Genomic DNA, 17,351 nt, shown 5'->3' on the forward strand with positions numbered 1-17,351 from the left:
CAGCACCAGTCTTGGTGCTGAACTACAGATACATTGATACATTGATTGCTCTGTTTTTTTAATTCATAATTTGGTACATCACATTATACAATATATAAGTTAAAAGAATATGTTTAAAATCTGCAAAGTCAAGAAATCAAAAAATAACAAGCCAGAATCAAATGCCCTGAATTTACTGACCTTATAGGTGTGGATGACAAAACAATTCAGAACTATGCAATTTCATGTTCTTTTTCCACAGGACCTGTAGATAATTCAACATACAAGATGGTTCTTCTGTGAAAATTAATGTCAACAATATATTTTTCTTTGGATCTTGTTCTTATGTGCTATGGTTTTGACCTCATGTAAAAGATGAAAATCTTTCAGGTGGAGCTGTGAGAATTACTGACTAGTTCACAGAATATTTGTAAAAAAATGAATATTTCATTATAACTTGAGACATTTGATAAAAGTAAAGAAAAGCAGAATATATAGATCTAGATTTGCAGAAGGACAAAGGCTGCTCACAGAATCCCTTCTTGCCTTAAATTTGGAGTGCTTAGCCAACACACTAGCCATTCACAATCAAAGTCTTCCCCTGTCTCCTTAGGAACAGAGATTAACATCTAGATTTCTTATGTTTGAGATTATTCTCAATAGGATTATTGTTTAGGATTGTTCTGACTCTTCTGACTAGCTTGGCATTTAATATGTTCACACAAAGTTTCACATAAAGGTTGCTATAAAATGGCTACTGCTATACTAGAAAATTAATCATGGAGCTTCTAGAGAGGTCCAGCGGAGGGCAAAAAAGATGATTAAGGGAATGTAACATCTCTCGTACAAGGAGGGACTGAGTGAGTTGGACCTTTTTTCTCTGGAGAAGAGAAAGTTGAGAGGGGATATGATTAATATGTATAAGTACATGAAGGAGGAATGTAGGGAGGAAGGGGACAAGCTCTTCTCAGTGGTAGCCAGTGACAGGACAAGGGGTAATGGGTATAAGTTGCAACACAGGAAGTTCCATCTCCATGTGAGGAAGAACTTCCTTACTGTGAGGGTGACAGAGCCCTGGAACAGGCTGCCCAGAGWGGTTGTGTAGTCTCCTTCTCTGGAGACCTTCCAAACCTGCCTGGATGCCGCCCTGTGCCCCGTGCTCTGGGTGTCCCTGCTAGAGCAGAGGGGTTGGACTAGATGATCTCTAGAGGTCCCTTTCAACTTTAATCATTCAGTGATTCTGTGAAATTAAGCAGTGCCAGGGATCTATTCTTTGTGTTGATGTGGCTTGGCTTGGTTGAGATGGCTTGGCTGTATTCACAGAATGCTTTAACCTCCCAAACGGTGTATTTTTATGCAATGTGCCTTTTGGGAATAATTTTCCAAATTGTATGTGGGAACTATTTGGGAAAAAAATGGGCTAAAATTTTTCTGGGTGATTGACAGTGGTTCTAGACCAAAACTAGATTGGAGATTAACCAAACATTTAAAGAGCAGTGATAACTGGGTTCCACTTTACAAGTGCACACATATAAACTTTGTAAAATAACAAGTATGGGATCAAAAAGTATGAAGATAGTAAATGTACTGGTCTGTAACTATAAAGTTACTTCCTGGGTAAAGATCTTTCCTGGGGGAGTTTGAGGCATTCTCATTGAGATTTATACAAAGTATCATAAATCATAAAAGTACCAGCGGTAGAAGAAATATCCAACAATTTAGGAAAACCCCATAAGTAAGCCCTTTAGCAGGCTCAACATTTGTAATAAAGTAGAATTGTAAGAAAATAGAAGTGTAAAGACAAAAGAGACTTTTTTAGGTTTTCATTAAAATTTATATTTGGTCTAATTTTGAGGAAAATATATGCCTTTTGTTTCAACACTAATATATATAAAATTTTCATATGCAAGAATATTCACAGCCACATCTGTATACTTATGTTGAATAGCAAAAGCATGTGGTTAATGGTTTTCTATAAATTTAAATATGAAATTACCAATGGTGCTTAATTTTCAAGTGCTGCTGCTGGATGCATTTTAAGCATACTACACAGTATAATAATGTACAATTTGGTTTATTTGAGCTATTTTCCATGAGGCAGAAAAAGACAACCAGGCATTCTACAGGAACAAATCCTAGCAAAGCTGAAGCAGCCAGACTCTCCAGAGAAGTAATTATCAAGGATTATAGACCAATCTGGCAAGTTGTGGGCTGACAGTGAAATTTAAACTTCTGGAACTCTCATTCTAAGAATGAATAGGCTACAGGAAATCTGCTAATTTCTGGTTTATAAAAATCCTGTGTTCTGTATATATATATTCTAAAAATACTATTAAAAAATAAAACAAAAAAATAGTAAGCAGCTTGAATGAAAGATAAACAAAATACTCTTTTTATTCTCACATACAAGTCTCACATGCCCCACTTCTGAGTTCATCATTCTTGGATTCTTAAAAAAAGTCATCAATAAAATGCATTATTTCCTCTAGTGTATCAACTGTTTAATTTTATTGACTATCAATTTTATAGTTATATGTAATTTCTCCCCAAAGATGGAGAAAACTCATATTTGGGATTTTTTTCCATTCTTTATATAAATAAAAGGAAAATCAGTATTTGATTCTAGCTACCTTTTAAAGCATATTGTAAACCTTTAATATCTGATTGTGAATATTATAGGTTATGGCTTTCACTGTATTCTTAGTTATCTAAATCCTTTTTTTAGGTGTAAGAAAAATGAAAATTATCAAGAGACTTAGAGTTATAGAGAGTGCTCATTGCTCATAAAATAGCACAAACATCATGAGCAATACAAATGGTCTTTAAGTGCCATAGGCCAGCTCCATTAGATTAATGAGCCAATGATTCCAACTTTGATGCCTCTTCTAATTATGCATGATGCACCATTTCTTTCAAAAGAAAGACATCTAATTAATTAGGTACAAAATGTCATCTATAGGTCATTAACAGCATGGAAGATCACCACTCACTCAGTTTAGTCTTCAGGCAAAATTATTACTCTTCTGGGATTGCCACCAAATGTCATTATTGAATCAAAAAACAGCTCCTGCAGTAGGAAGATTAAAGAAAAGCAAGAGAGAAAAAAAATCACAAATCCCCTCCTTTCCACCCTGACTCATGCACAGAGTTATCTATCTGACCTTAAAAGGTAAACACAGCACCCTTGAGAAGCCGCAAATTGAAAAAAAAGATACATAAAAAGATACATAAAAGATACATAAAAGATACATAAAGATACATAAAAGATACATAAAAAGATATAACAAAGTTCAAAGTGTTCCATAAAGCTCTTAAATAGTGATGTTAATTGCTGAAACACCCTAGTAAAAACTCGGTGCTCCCATAGTGGAAAATTCCCCTTTTTCAGGCTGATGCACTCCCAAGTTTCAGACTTGAAATTACAGCTTCTACATCTTTGACAAAATGTCAGATTGCAACATCTTTTGAAGCATTTGAAAGTTTTTAATATGATTTAGGACCTGATCCATCTGCCATAGATTTCAAGGGCCAAATTTAGTAAATCTAAGTAACATTCAGTGAATCAATCACTATACAGCTTTTAGTCTGTTAGATTACCTTTAAATTTTAGAAAAGTCATTGACAGAGAGCTATTCACAATGCATATTCACATGACACTCTAAACTAAATCTAGATTATTACAGTTGTTCTGTCTATAAATGAAAAGAAAAGCAAGCTTGCAAGGAGATAAAAAATAATCAAAACGCTGTAATTTATTATCTCAGTTTGACTTGTTTGTCTTTTCCAGATGTTATTATTGAGCGATGTTTCAGTGAAATCCTTAAATTTCAGGTTGCCATCATCACTCATCAATTATATTACATTAGATACAAAATAAAAGAATCAAGTGGAAATGAAACTTTGATAATATCCTGTTGAYAATTATGATAAAATTGATATGCTGCTGCAAAATATTTTAATTTAATGGAATCATCATTTTCGGACAGAAAACAGGTTAATCTGTGATCTATGAATGATATGAAACATCTCTATTGCTTCTTAACTGTTATAACCTTCAAGAGACTCCTATTTATTTCATAGTCTCCAGTTATTATGCATATAAAGCAAAATTCATATCTTTTTATACATTGTACRAAAGAGAGTAGGGCAAGGAGAAATGTTGCAGGTGTTCTAGCTTCTAAATTCAAAACCAGATTACTCCTACACCTGAGTCTGTATCACTTTAGACTCTCTTGCTAGCTGTTTACCTCAAACTTTACTTCCATTGCACTTTACAGGAAGCTGATATAGAGAAAATTTCCAGGTAGCTTTGAGAATAGGTATCACGTCTGTTAGAGCTCTCTTCCTAAAGCAGACAAAATATAACAACTCTATCAGAGCAGAAACATATATGTACATACAGGAGTTCTGATGAATTGGATCGATACTGCACCTAAAAGGAAAGGAATGACAACACAGCAATCTCAGAAAGGCCTTCTAACATTTAGGAGAGAGAGAATTTTTTCCTGATTTCTTTCTAAGTTTGAGGAGCAAGACCAGTTAGTAGGAGATGCTGAAATAAGACTGGAGAAATTGGGAATGGCCAACAGTCTTCTAAATTTACCCTTTGAACATATCTAATTTATACATTAGAGATGGATTTCTCTACCCTTAGGTCAGAAATGGCCCAAGTACAAATTATTTGTTTTAAATCACAGAATTATAAATAAATCAAACCTTACTTCCACTGAAGCAGATTTGTTTCTACTATCTATGCACTTGCTAGTCAACTACAGTCCACAACCACAATCACTATAACAGCACAGAGCTCCCTAGGACTTTCAGTGACAATGAGTGAGCTTAGTCATTAATTCCCAAGGATGTCCAGGAGCTTCCTGCAAGCTTCCTGCATGGCTTACTAGTTTGAGCCTGAATATGTAGCTTCCCTTAGAACAAAGCATTTGACTAATAGCTGTAGAAGCTCTACATATGGGAGCAGAGGTCTAGGTATGTCCTGGAGATCTCGAGGCACACCTAGACCTCTGCTAGGTGGTCTAGAGCTACACATGATGATCTGTATGGTGCATGAGCTAGTTAAGATCCTGGGTGTAGAATCTCGCTGCTCCTTTTTCTGTTTGATATGGAATTGAGCATCCAGTACTGGATAATTCTAGAGATATGGAAATGGTCATGTAGAATGGTGTTTTGTGCACAGGAAGATAGGAGAGCTATACTATAATTGAATTTACTCAGAAGTGAAAGATCATCTGTATTCTGGAGTGATCACAGAGGACCACCTAGCAGTTATAAGTTTTATTTTGTCTGATTTTTCTAATATTGCACAATAAATATTGTTATCATAAATAACCTAGAAGATCAGAATTTTCAGTTCGACTGTAATGGTTGCTACACACAATTTTCTTTATTCATCCATGGTAATTCAAATGTCTCACACACATTATATATCTGAACTGCTGTTCTTTGACTAGAACTTTTTGATGTTCAGAGATGACTTTTAACCACAGGGAAAAGAGATGGAAGTGAGAGAGAAAACGCACTGAATGACCATCCTAGATTCACAGACGAGGAAACTCTGCTTTGCATGATAATGCAAAAACTAATATGATAGCTACAGGGAATTTTCATGATTCCAATGAAGAGATAAAGAAATGGGTTGCCAATCCATACAAGTCACTGCCTATGACAGGAATTCAAAGGTTTGCAAATCAGTTTAGCATCTTACCTTTTAAAATTTCTTTGGGGAATTACAAGTCTTGGTAAATTAGGGCCTGATCTTGCTGACTTTTAGGTCAGTGAGAGTTTTGCTGTTGACTAAATTTGAAACAGATCTAAGCCTTTGTATTTCCAAGTGTTATACACCACCACATGTTGAAATTAAATTCAGAGCTTTTTTTCCTATCTATTCTAAAACTGTATTGTCTTGACAAATCACCAGGTAATGCTGTGATTTGGGAAGAGAATCTTATTTACAAACTGTAATGAATCCAAGAAGTATCAGGATAACCAAAACCTGCAGCTTCAGTTCTTCTCCATAAAAGGACTTAACAGTGAGTGAGAACAGATCTGGAAGAATTAAGGAATTGTCACAGGCACAAGACACAGAATGAATGAACAGAGGAAAATAAAAATAAAACATACGCACTGCCTAGCTCCTTTTCTGCAGTTTCTGCTTTCCTCAAGCTCACATAACATTTAGCTTAATTAAATCTTTTTACTCAAAGTGGGTATATGTTATCACATTCTAGCAGCAACATTAGCTGTGGCATTTAGGGATACCTTGATTTTGCTGCCATCTGGAAGTAGGTGGAAGTGGAGGTTGCAAATAGTGTAATTTCTATCACTCTACAGTCTTACACTTCAACCCTGAAATGATAGGTGTATCCTCCATTCTCAAGAGATGGGCAGTCTTTTAAGAAAGCATATGGTTTGGGAGTTTCAAAGGAATACTTCACCATAGTGCACAGTTATGACACAAAATTCCGTATGTTTCTTTCTGTAAAAGGAAAAAAGCCAAGCTGAAAATTTGTTTATAAGARTCTTCTCTTTCGAGTCAACCTCTGTATATATTATGGGAGGCTACTAAGACTGGAGCCTGAGTAGTTTTTTAGTCAGCTCCAACTCAAGTTGGAGAGTATCATCATCTCCCCAAGTCGATACTCGACACCTTGGATACTCAGTTCACCTCATTGGATGCAGAATCTCATCTTTTCACACTCAAGGGAGCAGTCATGCTAACAGATCACATTTACAAGGATGTTTATATATTTAGAGCATACAACAGGCATTAACACCATAACACCACCTTTGACTATCTGCATTGACTGTATTTGAAAATGTGAAAAAGAGGGACAGAGAGGTAAGGACTGATTTATGCAGTGCAAGAAGCCAAAGTACAGAGATGACTCTCTTGGCTTCCCAGCCTTTGCTCTTGATTTAGGGAGAAAACAGGTTCCCTCTTCTTCTGAGGGCCAGTTGTTCTAATTTTCTGTAATATAAAGTAGGAATTCTAGCTGTTGCCAGGAGCTGAGATACTGCTGATCTTTTTGACATTCACTTCACATAGAGCTTTTTTTTTCTTCTTTTTTTGTAGAAGCCAAATCAATTGAAGCCCAGGTGAGATCAGTGAATCAGTTGTAGAAACTGCTTCATATTTTGTAGTCTTTCAAAGGAATTCACTGATAAATGTCTGGGTTTAAGACAAAGGAGTCAAAAAATGATCTTACATTTGTTTAGAATTGCACAAGATGTGTTAACAAAAGCAATCAATACCTAATTACTAGTCTGTCTCCAAGACCAGCGTCTTCTCTATTTTAAAGTTTTTCACTGAGATAAACCAGACACTGCATGTCCTGGTACATCTATTTTGACAGTTCTGGTTAAAGAGTCCTGGTCAAATACAATAGAAAATATATTTCTTCAAGAATAGCCTCCATCTCCAAATAACTACAGTAAAGTTAAGGTTGCAGTGTTGTGGTTAAGTGCAAGGTATAACTAAATGCTAGGTATAACTAAATTGAGAAAAAATCTCTGAGGTTCATTCAAAATCAGCTGTAATGCAGAGCACAGTTCTGCTTTTTAATCTCTTCAGGGAGTGCTCCACTGAAATCTGTAAAACTATGTGGGGTGTTTTGTCCTGTACATTAAATAAGCATACAATTATATGCTGCCACATATTTTATATAACTTTTAGAATCATAGAATCATAGAATGCGTAAGCTTGGTAGGGACTTGCATAGGTCATCTAGTCCAACCCTTCTGCATACACAGGGTTACCTTTAGATGAAGAACATCATCCTTGATTTTATATAGACCCTTTTGTAGTCTAATTTCTAACACGTGCTTTTATAGCACAGGTACTGAACAGTACATGTTCTTTTTTTGGTATGAGATTTATCAGAGTATTGAGCATTCTTGATATAGTGCTGATTGTTTCTGCTTGGGTATATACTTTAGGAGAGCTTAAAAAATGACTGGGCAGGACTTACGATAAATCAAATGGTCAAATTCTGTTTGCAAGATGAAAATGTCTGAGGATTCATTTCTGGACTGATTAACCAAAGTACAAAAGTTATTTGTCTATCAGTTACTCCACCATGCCATTAGCAGGTATGGAACCGAGACTCAGACACTATAAAAGTGTAATTTAAAACAAAAATACAAAATGTTTCCAATTGTTGATTTGAGTTTTGAGTGAGATAAGTTTCATGACAAGCCCTGGGCCCTATCATTGCCCATTTCTTATTTGCATTTTCTCTAGTTTTAATTGTATTTTTAACATATATTAAGGATAAAGAATAAGAGGTACAGAAAATGACAGTATTAAAATGTATGTAACTGCATTTTTTAAATAGTTCATTTCTTATTCTCTGTCACACGATGACATATCAAAAAGGAGTTTGGAATATATTTCAGTTTCTTTGAGCTGTTAGATGTTATTAAATATTTCAGCAATGAACTCACAGTGGATTATTTTATTTGGTTTATTCATGCCACTTGAAAAAGGTTTCACAGTGAACATGAATTTGTTTGGTTCTCCTTTTAAGTTTAAATAGTGCTTTTGAAATAACATTTACACTAATACTTTTTTCCAATTTCCAATTCCACCTAGCTTTCATAATTAATTTATATTCTGAAGTTGTGTTTTCATTGCTGAATTTATCATCCCTAATGACACAGTCATCTCTAGAGTCTGCTTTAGACTCGAGCTTCCATCTTCAGGAGCCTACCAGTACTACTGTAGCCAGCTTTAGCATCTTGACTAAATGTGTTGTAATGAGTTAATTTGTGACAAGGAATCAAAGGATAAGTATAATTTAATTTGTACATACATAGCAGTCACACAGCTGTGTAAACAGCACACAATCAATCCTATCTTTCAAAATTTTCAGCTCATCTTCTTTGTCTATTTTCTGAATACAAGAAATAACTTTAATGAGCTACCTAGGCAGATAGTAAAACTCTCCTGAATTTCATAGTTTCMTTTTCTCCAGGCATTATTTGGTGTCTACAAAACTTCATATAACAAGCAAAACAAAACAAAGCAGCACAACTGCATGTCCCAAGATCATTCATTTTCACCGTACTCAAAAGAAATCACATGAAGGGTTGCATGCAACAGAACTTCTCCAGTAAAAAATATCATAATAATGCTTCTATATCCTCCATTTTCTAAAAGAAAGAGAATATTTGAGATACTCTTCACTGAATCTATAAATAGCAGTGATTCATTTGTGCAGGTAAAAATATGCATGTAGTTTTCTGATCAATTGCCGGGGTAAATAACTAATTTGCAACCTAGTAATTATTACTAATCTTTCAAGTATGAAGTCTTTCAAGTCTTCTACTTTCTGAGTTATATTATCGTGATCTGTGAACTCTCTGCCTTGAAAAAGAAAATTACATGAAAGTTTTGGGATTAGAGTACTTCTAAAAGAGGTGTACAGATGCCCAAATGTGAAATTAACTTTAATCTCATAGTCCATTTTTAGCCATGATTGTATTTTATAAAACATTTTAAAGTGGAAATGGATCTTTTCAGTCAGTTATATGTACTCAAAGCCAGTAGCTGATCTACTCAGTTCATATGCACATATGCATCCTTGAATGCACATATTGCATCCTTGAATGCACATTTTACATCCTTGAATAGCTAGAGATCATGGAAACCACTGTAAGGGTATCTGGTAAGGTAAAGAATACATGGAAGGTAAAGGATATAAAGATACCTAGAATGCACAAACACATAGTTTGCAGGTATATTTGGTTTAAAACAAAAATGCAAGAAATGAAAATTAGTAAGAAGTTAAAACACTCAGATACACCAACCCTAATTAAAAGGAGGTAATGAAACAAGGACTAGCACTCTTGGATCACTGATTGATGAATGACAGAGAGGTTAAGCCAGAACCTGATAACTGATRAGAAAGGGGAAGCAAGAGTATAATGAGTCTCATGGAAAAAAGCAAACTTACTATAGGATGCTTGAAGGGGGTTGCAGGAGTGTGAAAAATTTATTATAGGTTTTTTTAAGAAGATTGTGGAATTTGAGAAATATGTCAGGAAGGTTCAAGGTAGATCGGAAGAGATCAGGCATGGGAAAGTGATAAGAGAGGTAAGATTTATGTGTACAGAAACTGTTTAGTGTGCTCACCTAGCCAAATACTGCCCCTGTTCTCTCTCCTTATTAAATTGTGTTTCTACCTATTTCCTGAGTGACTTGTTCTATGTTTTGATGTGAAGGTGAGGGAGTGATTCCTTAGTGAACTTCAAGTTGGGGTATTCAGTGAGCAGGAGGAGAGAGTGAATTCAGTGAGCAGAATCTGAAAAGAGGCAGGGTCAGAGGTGGAGACTGGATAAAAGGGGCTCGGGCCTAAGGTTCGGGCATGGATCCTGGATGGACTTACAGCCTGCTCTAGGTTCAAGGTTATGCATGAATGGAGAGAGTGTGGGTATATCTGCTAGTGAACTTCAATCCAGATCAGCTGGAAGAGGAGGAATGAATATGAGCTGTGTTGTTTATGCGAGGATTGTTAGTTTACAAGTAGCTCTGTGGGTACCAGTACCAATAAATGTTCTTTGCCTCTGCTTGTTTCGCTGTAGACATAATCTGTTTGTATGTGTTGTGTGGGTGTATTTGTATCTTTGAAATGTAAGCTTAAGCTGTGCCTTCAAATGAGGACAGTAACAAACAGAAGAGAAGATCCTCCAAGTATTAAAATCTGATGGGTTAGGATTCCCAGAACAGATATGTAAGAAACATATGATATGTAAGAAGTATTTGACCAGAGCAAGCCATGAGTGTATGTATTTGAGAATCTTTCTTCCCTCTCTTCCATCATGTCCCACCAAAAAATAATTATAATAAAAATAATGTTTTTGTCAATTAGGCTTATTTCCTCTTGAACTTACTTCTACACTTCACAGAATAACTTAAGAGGTTACAAACAAGTGCTTTGTTTTGTCTGAAATTGCATCTCATGTTTATACGGGTTAAGGAAGAGAACCAGTTTTTAAAACGTCTTCATTCAGAGCTTTGATCCTTTTTATTTGCTTCCAATAACATATATTCCACATCTTGTTTTACATAAAGAGAAAAAAAAAATGCTATCTCATAGGTTTCCTTCTGGCCCTTCTCAAGGGTTATGTCATGTAAAGTGCGAAGCAGTCTGAACTGCCATTAAAGTGTCTTACAGACAGCCAGTACTTTACAAGATATATCTATAAATAAGCATAAAGATTACTATCCTTTTAAACAGAARAAAAATCCTAAGAAGATTTAAGTGTTCTCTTTTTTTTCGTATCTAATATTTCTTTTTCAGCTGCACTTTCCTTCTGCACTCAATTTATTTTGTACTTTATTTACTTGACTTAATCATTCTTATCAGTGATTACGAAAACTCTCTTCCTTGTTTCTTATCAGCTGATCTTAAATTCTTGCATTTTCTTTAGCTCAGTGTTAGCAGAACAAGTAAGAGGCCTTTTCCCTTACAGATACCTACTCTATTTACCTGATTATTTTAACCAAACCTTCTATCAGTGCTATTATAAAATCTTTCTATCAGTTGTTTTCTGGAAACAGATTTCTTCAGAGTAACTTGCAATGTAATTGAAATCTCCTGTCATCCCCCTCCAAAACAGGAAGTTTCTTCTATTGCTCATTTTCCTTTGAATTCTTCTATATTTCTCTGAGTCTATTATCAACTGTAGAAAGATTTTTGTCTACATAAGTCAGAAGATGGGTAAGATATGTCAATTTGTTTATCCTCAAAGTTATTTTTTCTGGTAACTCTAACTTGTAAAAGTGAATTATATCGAATTTTAAATCACTGTAAATGATTTTGCAGTCTCTTTAACAGTCATAGTTATTGATGTGTATCTGTCATCTGCACATCATTAAGAATATGAGAAATCACTCCGAACCAGCTGTATTGCAAACAATTATGTTTAGTAGCTTCAAGAAATATAGAAGTCTTAACTTCCTGTGTATCTGGTGTTTAAAAGAATTTTGAATGAATTCTGTAGCCCAAGTCAAGGACAACTACTTGAAGATATTTTAATAGTTACAAAGACAGTCCTGTATAATGCTTCCTCTCTCATTTAAAGCAAAAACTCATTCAAAAAATTGCAGAATTACCACTACTGAAGCTACTACTGGTTAGACACGAGTTGCTTTAACTTCAGTTTGACAGATGGTTTATGGTTTTCCTCTAGACAACAGGGCATAAATACCTCAAAACAGTTTTATTTTTGGTCAGCATCTGCCTACTCTGAGACATTAGGATAAACTGTGATAGAAACATGAATCCCCAGGCTCACTTGGACTGTCGCACTGTGATGGTACCGTCTGTGGCAATAAAGCCAAAAATTTGCCACAAGCATGTAAAAGGCCCTGAGTTGGCAAGCATTTTAAGGCAGATACACTATGTTTCTTCAGAGAGCAGCACAAAAAACATTGAATTCAAATGTCAAACCTAGAATTTGACCAGAAATGACATGTTTTTTGAAAAAGAAGCCTGGAATCAGCTATGTAGATAGAACAGAAATAGATGTATTTAACCAAATCTATCCTTATCCATTATATTCTTGCAGGCAGATCTTTTTCTCTGGGTTAGCTTTCAGACTGGCATTTCAGGGACATTTGCTGTATCTTTGCATCAATATAGTGCATTCTCTGGTATATCAGGGATCTTTTGGTGCATCAGTCCTTATAGGACTCCAGGAAAAGCTTTCCCAAATAGCATGTCTAATATTTATCCATAATATCAATATTAACCTCCTTATGGGCAGAATAGAAGTCTCATCATGCATGTCTCCAATATCTGTATTTAGACTGTTAAATAAGCTGGCAAACTGTTGAAAACATAAAGGACTCGATAACTGACTTTGAATTGAGGGGAAAGAACCTAGTGTTTGGCCCTGGAACAGGCTGCCCGGGGAGGTTGTGGAGTCTCCTTTTCTGGAGGTCTTCCCAACCCACCTGGATGCCACCCCATGCTCTGGGTGTCCCTGCTGGAGCAGGAGGTTGGACTGAGTGATCTATAGCGGTCCCTTCCAACCTTAACCCTTCTGCGATTCTGTGAAAAGTTGACTCTGTCACCTGCAGGTCTGTGTGTCTATACTYGGCTGTAGCCTGCTGCTCTCTTTCTGCAGGACACTGCTTATGGACCTCTCACTCTCTCAGGTAGCCCATTTTGCTACCTCATCTCAAATTGTGCCCCTTTCTCATTCCTATTCATGCTTAGCTGCTCTCAGAGCTGAAGTAATTTCATAGTTTCACCATTTTTTTAGGCAGCTATGGCACATCACTCATTGTAGGATGAATCTGTGAAGCTCTTCATCCCTGCTCATTCCATCGCTCTGCTGGACCTGCAGAACTACCAGCAGAACTTGTCACTAATTGCTCCAGATGAATGAAGACTGAAGCAAACAAAGTGTGCTCCTCCGTTCTGCTATCCCGGGAGGTTATAGCATCCAGTAGAGAGATGATCTTAACTGAAGGAGGCAATCTCCTAAACTTCATCAGTTATTCTCAGAGAAGACTGCCTAAGTTTTCTTAACCATAAATCATAAGCTATGGAGGATAATGATGTGTAACACCTTGCACAAAAGGCTCTCAGATTTCTCAGCACTGGCACAATAAATGATTTAATAAATATCTGATCTTTGATTGCATGTGTTGCCTCCCTGTTTAGTAGGAAGCTAAGAGTTAAGCAACTATTTTTCCTGATATTTTCAATACTGTTTTGAATAAACCTGTTAGCCCCTTTCTTCCTCAGCTGCTCTTCAAGAAGCCTTGGTACAGGAAAGGTCAACAAACGGTTGCATTTAAAATCGAAAGCGGAGTGCACACCTGGAGGCGAGCTGATGAGGGCATTGCAGGAGTGGTAGTGCCTTTGCCCTAAGATGGAGCCTGCCAATGCTGCAGCTTCGTGAGAGCTGATTCAKGGAGCAGCATTAAAGGTTATGGCAGTCAGTAAATAACCTGTCAGACTCCGACTGCTTCCCTTAGCCAATTCAAAGGATTCATCAATCTCTGTATTCACTTGTGCTGCACATCTGGATTGCTTATTGATGGTCTAGATCATGTTCATCAATTCCTTGCTCATTTAATGCTTCTGTAATCACCTCAAGCCTGTGTAAACCTTTTCAAAACCACCGAGGTGTGAAATATCTTCCCTTTGGTGTTCAAGGTGCCACTTGGTGTTTCTGATTATGGCTTTGATAGCATTATATTTTCTTATAAACTCACCTCCTGTCCTCTTCAAGTAGCACCTTTATTAAAGAGCAATAAATATGAAATCTCAAATGAGATAAACAACAAATGAGATAATAAACAGCAAATGAGATGAATAATAATAAACAACAAATGAGATAAAAGGTATGTACCTATACCTTTTAATTAACTCTTTCAAATGCTGTTTTCAATGGAAAATTGTATACTTTCTAACACAGTAAATGCATTAAACAGTGTTTTTTAGTGTTTTTAGGAATAGAGAGAATATGTTCTTTTGGTGTTCATTTTTCTATGAATTGTAAACTACTAATAAAAAGACAGCAGCCGTTGTGCTGATTGATTTTTAGGCCTGCTAACACTAACGTTTCCTTCAAAAGCAGAACACCTAGGAAAATTTGAACATTTTTTTTTTTTTTTCTGCAACAATGTAATATAATGCCAAATGGGTTGTAAAAAGAAAACTGCAGCATTTTCTCATTTTTTACTGTAAAAGGAAAAGTCATACTGCACTGAGAGATGCCATAAACAGAGGAGAGAAAAATTTGTGAGTGTTTTTCCTGGAGAGCACCCTCACAAGAACAGTATTCATGTCATCAGCTGTTTCTCCCTGGCTTCCCCAGGATATAGTCAACCTCCAGCAGAGATTTCTATAAATCTGGAAAGGCAGAAGAGCCAGGCTTTCCATGACGTCCATTAAAGACTTCACTATGATCAATCTGTTTTGTGTGGAGTGATACTTGCTAGTACAAAACCCTAAGATCTATATCTAAGCAAACTGATAGTGTTCATTTAATACATTTCTCTCCTCTATGCTCACTGCATGAGATTTGCCTTCCTCTGAGGAGACAGATGCCAGGGAAAGTAAAGACTTTGTACTCTTCCTTTGTAAACTGCTTCCTAGTTAACATGAAAGAAATAATTGTAACTACTGATACAGCTGATGTTTCTTTTTTCTTTCATTCTATTTTTTAAAGGAAATTCCCAGAGCTTTGTGTTCTGCATACAGACATTTACTATAAATTAATTTTTAAAATAAGGATGTGGCTGCTCAATATCCTGCTGAACCTCAGCCAGATATTGAATGCAGCAGCTATGTCTTTATTATTAAATCTGAACTTGGGATAAAAATCTATATAAAGGCAGCCCTCAGCTTCTGCAGAGATATCTTATGGCTTTTGTTTTTTCATTCACAATCTTAGTGAAATATAATGTCTCTCTTCATGAAACTGTGAATGATACATACTTATGCACCAGAATTACATCAGAACTGCATTTTTGGGTTGTGTTTAATTTGAAGAACACCCTTGCCGAACTGAATCTTGACATTAGCATAGAGATGAAATTGAACAGTATGTCAATACTGACTGACAAAGCAGATAGATGGCTGGTTGCTTTATTTTACATTAGTTCTAAATTTTCTCATGGAGAATATAAAAATATAAAAGGATAYTTCAATTTTCTGAGAAGAAACTTAAACTGAGAAGAAAGTAATAATTTATGGAAAACTAATAGAAGACTGATGTCAGAATGTGATTGACATGTGGCTAAAATGTGTTTCAGTCATAAAGACAGTCCAGTACTTACAAAACAACATTGACTGGCTTTCTATCTCCAGGCCTACCTGCTCAAATTTAATTGATTTTAAAACATCAGCCAAAAGAGAAGAGAAAACTATATTATGTCTGTATGAATTTTTTTTCTGTGCTGCTCCTGTCCTTGTTAGAAAACATTTGAAATTAAATAACAAGGTAGCCTAGGGCAAGCAGAGCTAATTATTTATTTCTTCGCTATTTTCCAAAACAGAAAGTAAACTTTGGAGTTCTTCTGTGAAGAYAAAAATTGCTTGTGTGCTCTTCCTAGTAGATACACAAAAGTGAGAGATGGTGTCAGATAATTTGATGATCTGGATGAAACAAATTTATAACTATGCAGTGCTGAAAGACAAGAGGGGAATTCAGATATTCCTTGCTATTAGGGCAAAGTAATGATTTTCTTTGCATATCTACACGGGCAACTGTTACTCTTGGATTTGGAATGGGTAGAGTCAAAACCTAGAAAAGCAAATGTTTATACTTTTAGTTTTGCTTTGAACTTAGTGGATAGGATTTATTGGAGCCCAAATTCCATCTCTTTTTATTGTTGACAAAGAGAAGCAGGAACTCCAGACAGGTTATTTCTTATCCTAAAGAACCTCTTGTCAAAAAATAGCAATATAGAATTATCTATTCAATGAAAACAGACTCTTGGGTGATTAGTTCAGGAGGTAAACTGCACTGAAGACATCTCAAGAAGCTATAAAAAAAATCCACTCAAGCTGACATTATAAACCAACACCACAACCTCAGCAGACTGTTAAAGTCTATCCAATTGAAGGATACATTATCATATTTATACATTAGAATAACTAAGTTAGGAAATTTAAATGTTCTCTATGTCTTCTAGGCTTTTTAAAATCTAACATCACTGAACTAATCTCTAAATCACTTACTTCTTCCTTTTGGCTATATTTCAAACCTGAATATGTGACTTCATTAGAAGAAAATGACAACCAATACACCCATAATCTTAGCTTCCTTCCTGCCTTTTATCCAATGTTATGGATATACCTGTACTATAAAATAATCTAGTTCTTCAGAAAACTCTCAAGCTCTAGTCCACTGATATATCAGTATCAGTTTAGTCACGAGCTTTTAAGCCAAGTGCACTATTAAGTTTTCTCGAAACACAACCTAAATATGGGTCTGTATGTGGTCGACTCTGGGAACTGCTGCCAAAAGGTGGTCTTGCTCTCTTCATTTTATAAATTCCTCCAACAACATTCTGGCAGGTTGTGCGTCCTCTAGGTCATCCATGTGCCTAAGATATACTAGACATATCTTGTATTTATGCTGATAAAATATCCTTTTAGTGGATTATAGTACAGATCTCACTTTTCACATTTCAGACACTCCAAGTTCTAAAAATGAGAGAAAAAAAAAAGCATATATTTTTAGGATCATCTATGTCTCTCATGATGAATATATGGGCTGAACATTCTGCAGTCACTTGCTGGTTATCCTATAACTGAGATAACACTTATAAGTAAGGTAACACTTAGTCATGGAGAAGAAAAAAGAAAAAAAAAAAAAAAAAAAAAAAA

This window comes from Nothoprocta perdicaria, unplaced genomic scaffold (assembly GCF_003342845.1).
Source record: "Nothoprocta perdicaria isolate Ctin4 unplaced genomic scaffold, notPer1 scaffold_142, whole genome shotgun sequence".
Lineage (NCBI taxonomy): Eukaryota > Metazoa > Chordata > Aves > Tinamiformes > Tinamidae > Nothoprocta > Nothoprocta perdicaria.